General features: G+C 42.8%; 2 protein-coding genes across 2 annotated transcripts in view; one reads left to right on the top strand and one right to left on the bottom strand.

Moving 5' to 3' along the window:
- GPR39 (G protein-coupled receptor 39) overlaps positions 1-13,863 on the top strand; it is a 240,740-nt gene that overhangs the window by 119,996 nt on the left and 106,881 nt on the right. The window lies entirely within an intron of this gene.
- The window catches only part of LOC116756765 (60S acidic ribosomal protein P1-like), a 109,817-nt gene that overhangs the window by 655 nt on the left and 95,299 nt on the right, over positions 1-13,863 (bottom strand). The window lies entirely within an intron of this gene.

Below are 13,863 nucleotides of genomic sequence, written 5' to 3'. Positions count from 1 at the left end.
ACTCGAATATAATGCGCGTCCTTGTCTGGAGGCTGATTTCAGCAAGCGGACTGCGAACTGGCCAAGTGATGACATTGACTAGGAAGCGATTATTGCTAATTTTGTTAGACCTGTTAATTTTGAATCAGGGTGATGAGTATACGGGGGTTTGTTACGCTGTCGCCTCTATGTTCCCATGTGTTTGAAAATGTTTATGGTAGAAAATATTTTTACAAGTTAAAAGATAAAGCAAGTCGGTCAGTATATTTCCTAAGGGGGTCGGCGGGGGGCAGGGATTGTCTAATATTAAATGACCCAAATGAGTTATCCTGCTTGATTTATATCCCTGTCTTTAATAAATTAGGATTCTGGTTTCTAAGTTTAAAAGGGAAGGCAGGTGGACATCGTTTGTATCAGTAGAGTGGTTGGAGTTTTACAGTGGACAGATATTTAACGTACCCTTGGTTTTATGATGGAATTAGAGGCCATACAGCTTCTTCCAGACAGACACCACGTGGTAGAAATAGAGCATCTGAAGACTGGAAGGGACCCAAGCATCCATTTAGCTGCCTTCCCTCTGAGCTGGACCACTGTAAACCATCCAGGTTAGGGGTAGGGTTAGGGTCTTTCTTTCAAAGTCCTTCAGAGAGGGGGAGACATGACCTCCCCAGAATCTGAACGTTAACCGCACTCACCATCAGGAAGTCTTCTTGAGAGTCCCGGTACTGAGAGAAACCCTCTCCGTCTTATCCTGTGAACACTGAAGAGGAGGGGGCCCCCGTCTGAGAGTACATCACATCCCAGGAGGACTGGCATTAACCACCAGGCCCTCGGCTTCCCTTTCTCCTCTTTTCCTTATTTACCAGCCCTTAATCATTTGGAAGGTTTTTATCCGTGGTCCCCCGTTTTCCTTGTTCCTGTGGGAGAGACCCACGGCTCTAAAGGGCTACTAGCATCAAGGACAAGGTGCGAGTTCCCTGATGGGCTCCCACCAGCCCCACGCCTCCTGGCCACAGTCTCTGTACTTGCCCTTCCTTGACTCCAAGCCTCTTCCCAGCCCTTCTGGAAAGTTCCACAAGACTCCTCCATCACTCTGTTCATTTGCAAACTGCCAAGGCACTGTGGGGCCTTGGTTGTTTGGATCCCATATTTCCAGCTTCCACAGTGTTGTAAAACAATCCCAAACCAGATTTTATAAACACCAATCCCTTTGGCTGTAAGAAGATGCTTCTGGGCTCCTTCACCAAGCACCTGGTTCGAGAAGGTTCGAGGTGGGCCCCAGGTGTGGCGTCAGATAGCCTGGTGGGAGCAGGGCCGCCTGTTTGGCTGGTGGCATCTACAGAATGCCAGCTTTCCCCACACAGGCCAAGACTGTTGAGGAAGTGAGAGCAGGTAGGAAAGTGGAGAGAACAGAGAGAAGAGGGGCAAGGGTGGGGAAGGGGTTAGAAAAATCAGCAGCCGTCCCTCTTTGAGCACACCCGCCAGCCTGTCCTATCCAAACTCACCACATGTGGGCTTCTGCTAGGGGGAGGGCTGCCCTGAATCTCCCCTCCCACACTGCGTTCAGTTAAGTAGCCCTCCTGAGGGCTTACGGTGCCATGCACATACTTCTACGCTGCCTTATAACCCTATACAGTGTTCACTGCACGTATCTGTAGACGCTTGACCGTAGGCTCCTGAGATCAGGAGGTACCCTTTTGCTTTCTGGTTCCCCAGCCCTCAAACTATACCTGTCCACAATGCCTGCAATGCTGCACTGGGGTTTTGACAGGCCTTGTGCATGTGAATGGGTCTGTGTGAGTTGGTGAGGGAGAGAAAAAGACGTCAGGGTATCCTCCTGAAAGCCCATCAAATTATTCAGCCTGGTTGCCTCGTTCAGAATTCACCACACAGCACAAAACAAGCTAAATCATGGAAAAATAACACTGTAGCTTGGACAATAACGAGTATGCAAGCAGCATAACGGTGAAGTACTGAGAGAGCCATCTATTGTAGGGAGTTTAGTCTTACCTTAGTGAAAGATCAGGGGCAAAAGCACAAGAAGACAAAAAGATCCTGCTAATTTTGAAAACAAGAAAATGGGTAACTAGCTAACATGCAATGGGTGAAGATAGGGAAAAGTTCAATCAGTTCATCCATGGTCCAGCCATTTTGGAAGATGGCAGACCTCAGTCTTTGGATACTGACAAACAGCACTGTGCCCCGGGAGGCACCTTCCTTCTGGAAAAAAAAAATTTGGACTCTGTGTTGCATCTGTGGTTTGCATGGTATGAACTGCCTCCACCTTTGTTCCAAAGTGCTTTGAAAAGACTGGATGTATTTATGACAAATACAGGTGTATTTGTCCTTTCAGACTGATGCAAGGCATTAGAAGGTCAGCTATTGCAGCTGGAAAGCAGCCAGCAAATGGGGAGGCCACAGAAGAAGTTTGTGACTTTTTAAATTTTTTTTGCGGTTCGCGGGCCTCTCACTGTTGTGGTCCCTCCCGTTGCGGAGCACAGGCTCCGGATGCGCAGGCTCAGCGGCCATGGCTCACGGGCCCAGCCGCTCCGCGGCATGTGGAATCTTCCCGGACCGGGGCACGAACCCGTGTCCCCTGCATTGGCAGGCAGACTCTCAACCACTGTGCCACCAGGGAAGCCCATGTGACTTTTTAAAGATAATTTATTTCGGTTCACAATTTACACAGGATATCAAATCTGAAGGGGACCCCAGGGTTACCCAGTTTAACTTCTTCATTGTATAGATGAAAAATGAGGAGAAGAGTAGTGACTTGCTTAAGATAGCATTAGTAGTACTAAGAGCTTCAGTTGATGCTTTCTGATTAATGTAGTGGTCGTTCCATTATTATACCAAGCTGCATTTCCATCCAGAATATTTTTATAATGCTGATTAAGCTGGATTGTTTTGGTGAACTTTTCCAGCATTTATCCTAGACTTTATCAAGTGCAATTTTAGGAAGGTGGCTTTATGGAAGCATTAAATGACCTACTGTAGCAGTTCCTTCTATTCTAATGTAGAGGAAGAGCACCGACTGCATGTCCTGTTATTATAAGTTTGGTGGTTGTAGTCTATTGCCATCAGTATTATTTAGGAATGCTTTTGGGTGCATGAAACAAAAAACCTAACCACGATTGCTTGAATGAGTATAGGTTCATTTTTTCTGACATAACACGAAGTCTGGATGTAGGAAGCTTTGGCTTTGATTCAGCAGCTCAGTGATATCAGGAATTACGTATAGTAGTGTGTATATGTCAATCCCAGTCTCCCAACCCTGAGTTTTATACCTTTGGGATTTTATACAATGAACCTGTGTTGCCTTAAAATACTATGTTACACAGGCTGACACCAAAGACCTTTCTGAAGCCAGCGAGAGTTCTTTGAAGGCCACATGCTTGGGCTCTGAGTCAGATAGTTTACGGCTCTGTCACTTACTAGTTAGGTGACCCCACTTATCTGCTCCAAGCTGCAGTTTTCTCATTAGGAAGATGTGACAGTCACGAGTTTGTGGTGAAGAATGAATGAGGGGATTTACAAAGACTTCTAGAAACCAGAAAATGGTCTTGTCTGTTAGCCTCCTAGCATGCTGAAGGCAGTCACTGACATGCAGCCCTGGGTCCCGGGTTGTCTGTACTGACAGCTAAATGACATCTTTTGTGCCCTGTATAACTGGTTCACAACAACCCCTTAACCCCATCAACAGCAATTACTTTGTATTCACTCTGCTTAAAAAGCTGAGGAAGAATACAGTAGATTAAGAAAGGAGACAGATTAAAATGCTGTCCTGGAGTTTAAAGGGGGCCGGAAAACTTGACTTTGCAGCATAACTCATTTTTCAAAGGATTTGCATGTGCATTTTCTCCCTCTAGACTTGTGATCTCTTAATAATAAGTACAAAAAACCCAGTTATTTTTAGTGCTTCTGTATCTCATCTCCCACATAAGTAGTGAGCTTCATTTTGGAAAAGACCTTGCTTCATACAACTTTGTACCATTCAAACCTTCCCCGTGTGGCTGCCCTTAAGCACTTTTAGTACAGTGTGTAGTGGTTATCTAGTGCTGTGTAACAAATTACCCCAAAACTTAGTGCTGTGCCTCTCACAGTTTCTATGGGTCAGGAATTCAGGACGGACTGCTTGGTTGGGTGGTTTTGGCCCAGGTGTCTTGTGAAATTGCAGTCCTGTGTCAGCTGGGGCTACGGTCATCTGAAAACTTGGCTGGGGCTGGATGGTCCACTTCTGGGGGGATCACTCACGTGGTTGGCATTGGCGCTGGCTGTCGGTATCCCAGTTCTATACTTATGGGCTTCTGTCCTCAGAGCATGGTGGCTGGGTCCCCCCAGAGCAAGTAACCAAGAGAACACGATGAAAGCTACACCTTTAATGACCTAGTTTCTGAAGTCACACATGAGAATTTCTGAGCACTCTGCTGGTCACACACAGACCCCTGATGATTCACTATGGGAGGGGACAAAATAAGTGCATGAACACCGGGAGGTACCCTGGAGTCCATCTTGAAGGTTGACTGCTACACAGATGTTATATAGAGCATATAGTACCTGATAATTTATTACATGGTATGAACATGTACATTGCGCATACAGTGTATAAATGGTAAAAGCCAAAGATTGGTTTTACGATTGGGGGAGAGGGTACTCTAGTTTGGTGTCTCAAACTTGAGTGTGTGTTACAATCACCTGGAGGGCTTATTAAAACACAAGTTGCTGGGGCATCCCTAAAGTTCCCGATTCGGTAGATCTGGGATGCGGCGGGAGTTCACAGGTGATGGTGATACTCCTCTTCCGGGGCCACACTTTGATCATCGCTCATCTAATTTGTTTAGAGGTGCTAGTGGCTGTTTAAGAAAACCTTCTTCAAAGCAAATACAAAATGGTAAAATTCATTATGTGTATCATCTTAACTTGAGGCTCGCCGAATGATACAGAGTTCATGTAAATGTACAAATCAGAGAGAGGGCAGTATATGAACAGCTCTAAGCAGTGGTGAGCTGGCAAACTCTCCGCAAAAAAGACACAGCTTTGAGGTGTAACTTGCCAATTTCCATAGTGTAAATGCTCCCACCATGGCTGATTATCACCAGATTGCTGAATGTTTCACATTTAACTCTCTCTAGTTGGAACACACCAGCTCCAGCACACCACTGGCTCTAAGCAAGGTCTTTCCTCATCACGTGTGTTTCTGAGAAGACTGTGGTCCAGGTGGGGCTGGGGATGGCCCGGGGATTCAGATAGCCAGTCCTTTGTACGCTAACAACTGTCAAACGCCAGGCTCGATGTTCTTCCTACCTAGCATGAGATTTTTTTGAGGCAGCTAAAGTGACAGGATATAATTGTGCAGACAACTCTGTGTGGCAAAGGTAGATGCAAAATGGGACTTTTCAAATTCTCCCCCTTCACATACTGCCTCCACCTTGTACAGTCAATTCTAATGACTACTCCAGGCCTTCTGTTCTAAACAGGTTCAACCTCACAGAGTGTCCTCCGCATCAAAGCCCTTTCTGGCCTCCCAAGACTCATTTCCTCGGGGTGGGTGACAGGAACTACTTTAGTGAAATTCATCTTTTGAGCTGCCAGGATTTCTGTTAAGGGTATAATATCTGAGGGCCTATAGACATTTGCGTAGAAAATTTATTTGGCACTTCACCTTGTAGGGGGTCACCTGGTGACAACTGTTTACCACTTTGAACTGTTGCTTAGGTCTGAAATTGCTATTTAGCTTGTAACCTTCTTGAGGGTACAGAATTGTTTTGTGTGTTTGTCACAACATCTACGATGGTGCCTTGGGTAAAATACACACTTAATAAACATTTCATGACTTCTAATTTGGAATTCTCTTCGTTGTAGCAAACATTGTCAGCCTAACAGAGAGCTTCAGTGGCCCTAATCCCGAAGAGTGAGTCATTTGGGAATTTCAGTTACCATGAGAGATAAGTGGAATACGATGTTTTGGTAGGAAGTCCTTTGGGGGTATCCCATAATGCTTCTTTTTTGTTATATAAAGGACAGAGTCTAAGAAAATAGGATTCATGCCAATTTAGTGCAATTAAAAAAAGGCATAGCTTTCGAGGTGGGAAGACCATGACCCCTGTGGGAATGCCATCCTGAGCAGCCTTAGTAGCTATCTTATTCTGGGTGACTTTCTTAGCCTCTCTGAGCCTCAGTTACCTGGTCTGTAAAATGAGACTAACAATAGCCACTTGGCAGGTCTTTTGTGAAGATGAAATGAGATAATCTATGAAAAGTGCTAGGATAGAGCCTCGTGGGGAGTGGACACATGTTAAATCCCCCCACTGCCTTATTTGAAGGAATCCACATACCTGTTCCAGATGTACCAAAGGTCCCATGACTCTGAATTGCTCTTTTTTTTTTATTTTATTTTTTTTATACAGCAGGTTCTTATTAGTTAGCTATTTTATACATATTAATGTATATATGTCAATCCCAGTCTCCCAATGCATCCCACCACCACCACCACCACCACTTTCCCCCCTTGGTGTCCATACGCTTGTTCTCTACATCTGTGCCTCTATTTCTGCCTTGCAAACCGGTTCATCTGTGCCATTTTTGTAGATTCCACATATATGCGTTAATATACGATATTCGTTTTTCCCTTTCTGACTTACTTCACTCTGTGTGACAGTCTCTAGATCCATCCATGTCTCTACAAATGACCCAGTACCGTTCCTTTTTATGGTTGAGTAATATTCCATTGTATGTATGTACCACATTTTCTGTATCCATTCGTCTGTCGATGGGCATTTAGGTTGCTTCCATGACCTGGCTATTGTAAATAGTGCTGCAGTGAACATTGGGGTGCATGTGTCTTTTTGAATTATGGTTTTCTCTGGGTATATGCTCAGTAGTGGGATTGCTGGGTCATATGGTAAATCTATTTTTTGTTTTTTAAGGAACCTCCATACTGTCCTCCATAGTGGCTGTATCAATTTACATTCCCACCAACAGTGCAAGAGGGTTCCTTCCCTTTTCTCCACACCCTCTCCAGCATTTGTTGTTTGTAGATTTTCTGATGATGCCCCTTCTAACTGGTGTGAGGTGGTACCTCACTGTAGTTTTGACTTGCATTTCTCTAATAATTAGTGATGTTGAGCAGCTTTTCATGTGCTTCTTGACCATCTGTATGTCTTCTTTGGAGAAATGTCTATTTAGGCCTTCTGCCCATTTTTTGATTGGGTTGTTTGTTTTTTTTAATATTGAGCCGCATGAGCTGTTTGGAGATTAATCCTTTGTCTGTTGATTTGTTTGCAAATATTTTCTCTCATTCTGAGGGCTGTCTTTTCGTCTAGTTTATAGTTTCTTTGCTGTGCAAAAGCTTTTAAGTTTCATTAGGTCCCATTGTTTATTTCTGTTTTTATTTCCATTTCTCTAGGAGGTGGGTCAAAAAAGATCTTGCTGTGATTTATGTCAAAGAGTGTTCTTCCTATGTTTTCCTCTATGAGTTTTATAGTGTCTGGTCTTATTTAGGTCCTTAATCCATTTTGAGTTTATTTTTGTGTACGGTGTTAGGGAGTGTTCTAATTTCATTCTTTTACATGTAGCTGTCCAGTTTTCCTAGGACCACTTATTGAAGAGACTGTCTTTTCTCCATTGTATACCCTTGCCGCTTTGTCATAGATTAGTTGACCATAGGTGCGTGAGTTTATCTCTGGGCTTTCTATCCTGTTCCATTGATCTATATTTCTGTTTTTGTGCCAGTACCATATTGTCTTGATTACTGTAGCTTTGTAGTATAGTCTGAAGTCAGGGAGTCTGATTCCTCCACCTCTGTTTTTTTCCCTTCAAGATTGCTTTGGCTATTCGGGGTCTTTTCTCCATACAAATTTTAAGATATTTTTCTAGTTCTGGAAAAAATGCCATTGGTAATTTGTTAGGGATTGCATTGAATCTGTATATTGCTTTGGGTAGCATAGTCATTTTCACAATGTTGATTCTTCCCATTCAAGAACATGGTGTATCTCTACATCTGTTTGTGTTATCTTTGAGTTCTTTCATCAGTGTTTTATAGTTTTCTGAGTACAGGTCTTTTACCTCCTTAGGTAGGTTTGTTCCTAGGTATTTCATTTTTTTTGTTGCAATGGGGAATGGGATTGTTTCCTTGATTTCTCTTTCTGATCTTTTGTTGTTAGTGTATAGGAATGCCAGAGATTTCTGTGCATTAATTTTGTACCCTGCAACTTTACCAAATTCACTGATTAGTAGTTTTCTGGTGGCATCTTTAGGATTTTCTATGTATAGTATGTCATCTGCAAACAGTGACAGTTTTACTTCTTCTCTTCCAATTTGTATTTTTTAATTTCTTTTTCTTCTCTGATTGCCGTGGCTAGGACTTCCAAAACTATGTTGAATAATAGTGGCAATAGTGGACATCCTTGTCTTGTTCCTGATCTTAGAGGAAATGGTTTCAGTTTTTCACCATTGAGAGTGATGTTTGCTGTGGGTTTGTCATATATGACCTTTATTATGTTGAGGTAGGTTCCCTCTGTGCCCACTTTTTGGAGAATTTTTGTCATAAATTGGTGTTGAATTTTGTCAAAAGCTTTTTCTGCATCTATTGAGATGATCATACCGTTTTTATTCTTCAGTTTGTTGATATGGTGTATCTCATTGATTGATTTGCATATATTGAAGAATCTTTGCATCCCTGGGATAATTACCACTTGATCATGTTGTATGATCCTTTGATGTGTAGTTGGGTTCTGTTTGCTAGTATTTTGTTGAGGATTTTTGCATCTATATTCATCAGAGATATTGGTCTGTAATTTTCTTTTTTGTAGTATCTTTGTCTGGTTTTGGTATCAGGGTGATAGTGGCCTCGTAGAATGAGTTTGGGAGTGTTCCTTCCTCTGAAGTTTTTTGGAAGGGTTTGAGAAGGATGGGTGTTAACTCTTCTCTAAATGTTTGATAGAATTCACCTGTGAAGCCATCTGGTCCTGGACTTTTGTTTATTGGAAGATTTTTAATCACGGTTTCAGTTTCATTACTTGTGATTGCTCTGTTCATATTTTGTATTTTTTCCTGGTTTAACCTTGGAAGGTTATACCTTTCTAAGAATTTGTCCATTTCTTCCAGGTTGTCCATTTTATTGGCATAGAGTTGCCTATAGTAGTCTCTTAGGATGCATTGTATTTCTGCAGTGTCTGTTGTAACTTCTCCTTTTTCATTTCTAATTTTATTGATTTGAGTCCTCTCCCTCTTGTTCTTGATGAGTCTGGCTAAAGGTTTTTCAATTTTGTTTATCTTCTCAAAGAACCAGCTTTTAGTTTTATTGATCTTTGCTATTGTTTTCTTTGTTTCTATTTCATTTATTTCTGCTCTGATCATTATGATTTCTTTCCTTCTACTAACTTTGGGTTTTGTTTGTTTTTATTTCTCTAGTTCCTTTAGTTGTAAGGTTACATGGTTTATTTGAGATTTTTCTTGTTTCTTGAGGTAGGATTGTATCGCTATATGAACTGCCCTCTTAGAACTGCTTTTGCTGCATCCCATAGGTTTTGGATTGTTGTGTTTTCGTTGTCATTTGTCTGCAGGTATTTTTTGATTTCCTCTGACTTCTTCAGTGATCTCTTGGTTATTTAGTAATGTATTGTTTAGCCTCCATGTGTTTGTGTTTTTTACGTTTTTTTCCCTGTAATTCATTTCTAATCTCATAGTGTTGTGGTCAGAAAAGATGCTTGATATGATCTCAATTTTCTTAAATTTACAGAGGCTTGATTTGTGACCTAAGATGTGATGTAGCTTGGAGAATGTTCCATATGCACTTGAGAAGAAAGTGTAATCTGCTATTTTTGGATGGCATGTCCTAGAAATATCAATTAAATCTATCTGGTCTGTTGTGTCATTTAAAGCTTGTGTTTCCCTATTAATTTTCTGTCTGGATGATCTGTCCATTGGTGTAAGTGAGGTGTTAAAGTCTCCACTATTATTGTGTTACTGTCGATTTCCTCTTTTATAGCTGTTAACAGTTGCCTTATGTATTGAGGTGCTCCTATGTGTGGTGTATATATATTTATAATGGTTGTATCTTTTTCTTGGATTGATCCCTTGATCGTTATGTAGTGTCCTTCCTTGTCTCTTGTAACATTCTTTATTTTAAAGTCTATTTCATCTGATAGGAGTATTGCTACTGCAGCTTTCTTTTGATTTCCATTTGCCTGGAATATCTTTTTCCATCCCCTCACTTTCAGTCTGTATGTGTCCCTAGGTCTGAAGTGGGTCTCTTGTAGACTGACTCTGAATCTCTTAAATTCCAATTTTTAATGGCACATGCTTTTTTTTTTTTTTTTTTCTGTGCATTTCTAAATGTTTGCAATTTCTAAGGCAACATTACTGACACAAATCAAAATCCTTTCCTACACGGAGTGTGACTGACAGGTCCAAATGCGATGGGGGTGGGGAGGGAAGCATCCTGAATATTAGCATTTCTGGGAATGTTTAAGGGCCGAAAAAATTATTTCTTCGGGGCCTAACGTGATTAATAAGGCAATGGGTTTGAGATTGTATTGGGGTGGATTTCTCTGTTTTCTCTCTGCTTCCCAAGGCTCCTGGGTTCCCAGGTTATTTTAATTGTACAGCAGGTATCAAGCAATAATGATCAGCCATAAATCCCAGGTTTGGAAAGGATAACTCTGAAAAGTCGGGGCAGACCTAGAAGGAGGAAATAAACATTTAGCAGGCGACTCAGCAAGTTGCCCCACAATCAATATATTTCTTGGTCCAATTTAGTTGTGAAAGTTAAAGTAGGGAAATAGTTCCTCTTCAATTGATCAGAAGCACGTTTGTTAAGCACCAGCTATATGTCAAGCTCCAAAAGGGATAGAAAACAGGGCATAAAAATGGAAAAAAGGGATAGAAAAAAGGGATTAAAAAAAGACCTCATAGTCATACCCAGGAACCCACAGAGTGGATTGAAAGGCCATACATGTCTGTAATTTAGTTGACTTTCCTTGCTTTATTAGGAAATCGGTTTCCTACTCAGAAATAAGTAGAGAGGGTTTCCACACTTGGAACATGAACTAACAGGTGAACTGATGTTTTGAAATATTGCATTTCTTTATAGCCACTTGGGAAAAGAGCCTGCCCAAGGTTGAGACCTGAGACCTGAGCTTTATGTGACATGTAATTTGAAAAAGTGAGATATGGCTTTTTAAATTTTGATAGAAAACAACAAGCCCAGTGCTTTCCTAGGGTTTGGGGTCATATCAGGCAAATGCAAGGTGAGGAATTTGGGGCTTAATTTATAGCACTATTTTTTTGTAAAAAAGGCATGACTTTCCATGTGCAGAAAATGGTCAGGGGTGTGGGTTGGGACATGGAGCTGAGAACTGGGCCCTGGGTTCCATTCAGTGAATACTCAGGCACCTTACAGAGCACTGGCTTTGTACCAGGCACTGTGCTGGGCGCTGAGGATAAGGGAAAGCAACATGGCGGCCCTCAGATGACGTCTGGAATCACATTTGAGGCGGCACATAGCTCTTCCCAGCAGGGCCTTGGAAAAGTCAGAGAGAAGGTAAGATTGACACACAGTCTTAACAGAGGAGGAGAATTGTCTAGAAAGCATGAGGGACGAGCGTTCCAATCTGAGCACACAAACTTCATGGCATATTAGCAAGGCAGCGAGAACTGTAGCTGGAAAAGACTAGAGCAGTGGTTCTCAAATGTAATGTGCATTCCAGTCACCTGGGGATCTTGTTACAGGACGTCTGGCCTGACCCCTGAGATCAGACATTTCCAACAGGTTCCTACCTGATGCTCAGGCTGCTGGCTTGAGCCCACACTTTGTGTAGCGAAGTGGTGAGCATGGAACAAAGGAATAAAAATGGGGGTGGAATGAAGGAAGGGGTGAATGGGGAGGGCAAGAGCCTATCACCATGGGCTGAATCCTGCAGCCTGGTATGTTTCGGCTTTCCCCACCTTCACGCTGGTTAGAGCGTCTGCACCATTCCCAGCGTCCACTGGGCTCCCAGTGCCGCCTGCAGCCCTCAGCCAGCTCCCTCCCCCAGTCTCCAAAAGCAGTGATAATAAATATTTACTGCTTTCCTCAAATCTCCCACCCACCACGTGCCATCATGGCCTCAGCAGAGTCCTGCCTTTTAATTCATAGAGAAAAGAGAGGTTGTCAGATGGAAGTTTTCTTAAGCTTGGCCTTTCTCCCCACCCAGAACCCACCTGCCTTTTCTCCTGCTTTTCCTTTCCCCTTTAACTCCTGGGCAGAGATGTTCTTCCCTCCGCCCAAGGCTGAACCCTCTTCTGTGCTGCGGAAGGCATCCAAGGCATCCCCTCTTCCCTGTGGCCTCCCTCCCGTGGGCCCTCCATTCATCCATCACTCCCCTCTTTCATGTATCTCCCGCTCCTTCCTTCCCAGCTTTGTTTCTTCTTCTATAAACACCCTCAAGGCTCTCCTTTCTCACCCCCTCCCCTACTGAGAAAATGGCCTTGAACCTGAATCCCCCATCTAGCTACGGTATGACCTTGCTTTACAATGTTGTTTTAGTTTCTGCTGTACGGCAAAGTGAATCAGCTATACGTGTACATACATCCCCTCTTTTTTGGATTTCCTTCCCATTTATGTCACCACAGAGCATTGAGTAGAGTTCCCTGTGCTATACGGTAGGTTCTCAGTTATCTATTTTATACGTAGTATCAGTAGTTCATATATGTCAATCCCAAGCTCCCAGTTCATCCCACCCACCTCCCCTTTCCCCCTTGGTATCCATATGTTTGTTCTCTACATCTGTGTCTCTATTTCTGCTTTGTAAATAAGATCGTCTACACCAGTATTTTTCAGATTCCGCATATATGCGTTAGTATACCGTATTTGTTTTTCTCTTTCTGACTTACTTCCCTCTGTATGACAGACTCATCTCCATTGGTGTATCACCCACACCTGGGACTTGAACACCTCTTTCTCTGCTGTTGACAGGAATCCAGCCCTCTAGCCCCATTTCTATATTGGTCATATCACTGTATGTGTCTCGCCTTCTAAAAACTGATTTTTCCTAAACAACAAGGTCCTACTGTGTAGCACGGGGAACTGTATTCAATACCTTATAATAACCTCTAATGGCAAAGAATCTGAAAAAGAATATATAGATTATATATAACCGAATCACTTTGCTGTATACCAGAAACTAATGTAATATTGTAAATCAACTATACTGCAATAAAAAGGAAAAAAATTAATAAATTAGGGTTGTTAAACAGTTATCCAAAGCTGTTCCAACAGACCTGATTCTTTCTCTTCTCTCTTAAACCTACTTTTCCTGCTGAGTCCCACTCTAGGTGAATCATACCTCTACCCTCCCCTTCTCTCAACCCCAGACTTGAGAGTTATACATGTCTCCTCTCCTTGCCTCCCCTGCCATTAGCAGTGGTCCTGTCCTCTACCCCTTCCGCCGCTGCCCTAGTATACGAACGATTGTACCTTCCTTCCACCACCCAGAACGCCCAGAAGGCGTTCGCCTCCACCTGACCACTCTGCAAACACCTGTGGCTTTCAACCCCCCTACTGCACATCCGAATCCCTGGGAGAACTTTGAACAATTCGGATGCCCAGGACACATCCCAAACCGATTACGTTAGAATGTCAGGAGGTGGGACCCTGAGGATTCCAACGTGCAGTCAACTTTAAGAGCCATGGCTTTTGTCTCTTCTCCCTCAAATCCATCCTCCACGCCGCCACTGAAGTATTTTCCTTCAAACTCAAATTGGATTATGTCTGGTCCTCTGTACACAGATCCTTCAATGACGTTCCATTGCCTTTGGAAAAATTCTTTGGTGTGTCATGCAGCCCTTTTATGGCGCGCTGTAAGGACAGCTTTCACGATTGGCCTTGCCTAATTCTCCAGCCCT

The sequence above is a fragment of the Phocoena sinus genome, chromosome 7, assembly GCF_008692025.1.
Source record: "Phocoena sinus isolate mPhoSin1 chromosome 7, mPhoSin1.pri, whole genome shotgun sequence".
Classification (NCBI taxonomy): Eukaryota; Metazoa; Chordata; class Mammalia; order Artiodactyla; family Phocoenidae; genus Phocoena; species Phocoena sinus.
This window is presented reverse-complemented; position numbering and strand designations above follow the sequence as displayed.